This window comes from Apteryx mantelli, chromosome 4, assembly GCF_036417845.1.
Source record: "Apteryx mantelli isolate bAptMan1 chromosome 4, bAptMan1.hap1, whole genome shotgun sequence".
Taxonomy (NCBI): domain Eukaryota; kingdom Metazoa; phylum Chordata; class Aves; order Apterygiformes; family Apterygidae; genus Apteryx; species Apteryx mantelli.
Genome location: NC_089981.1, coordinates 56,733,334 through 56,735,874, shown reverse-complemented (window position 1 = coordinate 56,735,874; position 2,541 = coordinate 56,733,334).

The window sequence follows — 2,541 nt, the reverse complement described above, 5'->3', positions numbered from 1 at the left end:
GAATAAGAGGCAAATACTGCTCTGACAGGTTTTCTTTTGTCCCATGACAGCTGCTTGGAGCAGTATGTGCTTTAGGGATTTAAAAAGCATTGTAGAGTCTTAGAAGTGGGCAGGAGTCCTGATGCGATGAGAACATTAAAGGTACACTGCAATGTATCCTATGAATATCACCGTCACATACGTGAGGTTACATACATATGCACATAAGTGGTTGGTTGTGTCTGTGCAGTTATGTCTGGTGTATGTGTGTGTGTGTGCACATACACACAGGGAAGCCAGAAAAGGCAACTCCATGGTTACCACCAACCTAGAGGCGCTCCCTGTGAAACATTCCCTTATACTTTTCCCAGTCTGATTTTGAAAGTCCCAAGTGAGGAATCTTTCTCCTGTTCCACTAAAAGATAGTCTCCCAAGTTAATAATCACACTGTCGAGCAAACTTCTCCAGATAATTCATCGGATGTTTCCCTTCCGTAGTTATATCCCATTTGCCCTAGTTATAGCCCATGTATCATACTTCGTGCGTTCTCTCTCTCCGCAGCAGTTAAGCCCTTCACATAGTTGCAGGCTGTTATCATCTCTCTCCCTCTTCTCTCACTCACTCATGTACTGCTGCACATCTATAATTAACCTAAAACATCTTAAGTGTGCACTGTAATGATAGAATAATGAGGTGGGCACTAGGAGTTAGAGGGGCAGCTAAAACATCTTGTTTTGAAGCTGAGAGATGCAGGGACAGGCAGCCTAAGTGGATGTGAGTGGTAATGAAAGGAATTTATGCTTCTGAGTCTCTGACCCTCAAGAATCGTTACTTGCAACGTCACTTACAAATAGAGGCCGAGACTCTTGCTCCCCTTATACGTTCTTTGCGGCAGGAAGAAGGGCTCAAGGACTGCTGAGAGTTTCTAAAAGCGAGCAGCCTGCACAGGAGCAATTTCTGTGTTTCTTTCACAAGCCACAGCATGGCAGGTGTGACGGGCAGGACTCCGGCATTTAGTACTGTGAAGACTGCAGGCTGCTCTGAACTGAAATGCAACTGCTACAGCTTCAGACAGGCTCCTCAGGCTATCTTACACCCTGAGAGACACGGAGTAGTTCAGGAGGATGGAAATAGGTCTTGAGCACTTCAACCGTGTTTCCAGCTTGTATGTTGACTGCCAGTCCTGTGCTGCATCTCTGAGAGACACCAGCTTCACATGAGACTGCTGACGGATTGTTTTTCTAACAGACTCTAAATCTCATTTTGACTGTTTAGTTACAAAAAAAAAAAGTCTGACTTGAACACCAGAGGAGATGGAACATGAAAGACACCTTTGTGTATGGTTGTTCAGCATCACACAGTCATCCCTTGATATTTGATGAGTCTCCAGATGCTAGCACAGTATAAATAAATAGCAGCTCTAAAGGCAATAGGTAATTGATAGATGAACCAAAGGCAGTTCGAGAGTCTTTATATTAGGAATATCTCCACAAAACACCAATGCTTAAGGCTATTATTCTACCCAGTCATCTGAAATTTGTGATTATTTTAGTTTAAACTACATTTCCTTCTTATATGTGACTGTAAAAAGCTGAAACTTGCAGAATGGTCGCCCAACAGGTATAATGAAATGACAACAGTCATGGCAGGTGTTCTGTAAGTAAATAAATTATGTAGATTAATACCTAGGTACTTAAAGATGACAGAGGAAAATAATTAAAGGAGAGAGAGGGAGAGTGGAGAGAGAGAGAAAAGAAGAAAGAGAGCGGCACAGACTTTGTGAAGTTAACAGAAACGAGGATTCAAATTGCCAAGGAAATATTTTCCAGAGAAACAAGAAACGTTCCTGTTTTCTTCCCCAGCTAATATACTGTTGTAATACGATGAAATATAATACATATATCTTGCCTTTACTGGCATATCATATATAGGCCTGTGGTCTCATTTGTAATCCACCACATATCTTTGGTCTCACCACGTCTCACCGAGTGGCATGAGCTGTCATTTGGAAGCTACTGCAGCGAGCAGAGCTCAGCAGTCGGAACAAGAAGCTGCTGCATCTCCCAGCTGCTGCAAAGCCGTCTGTGTGCTTTTCCAGAGAGTCTCTCAGCTGGCCATTATTTTTCAGAATCAGAGAAAGATGTCTCCGAGTTACAAGAAAAAGAACAACAAAGCAGTCTATTAATGAATTAACTTCTAATAAAGGAAACCATCAAATACTGGCTTTTCTGTTAACCTTCCTGCATGCATTCTGTATACTGTGTGTGAGAGCTAGAGGACCTGTATTTCTCAATCTCTGTAGATTAGACAGAGAAAGAAGTGTTGTTTTACTGATGAGAAACTAAAGTACACCAGGATTAAGTGATTTGGCTAAAGTCACACCGGAAATCAGGAGTTTATGTAAGAATTGAATCTTACTTCTGAAGGCCAATTTCAGCTCTTGAATAAGTGCAGCATTGTTCTTAAATGTGAATACCTAAGGCTCTCTGAATGTGGTGCACACAGAAAGAGTTCGTTTTGCCATGATTGATATATATATATATATATATATATATATCCTTC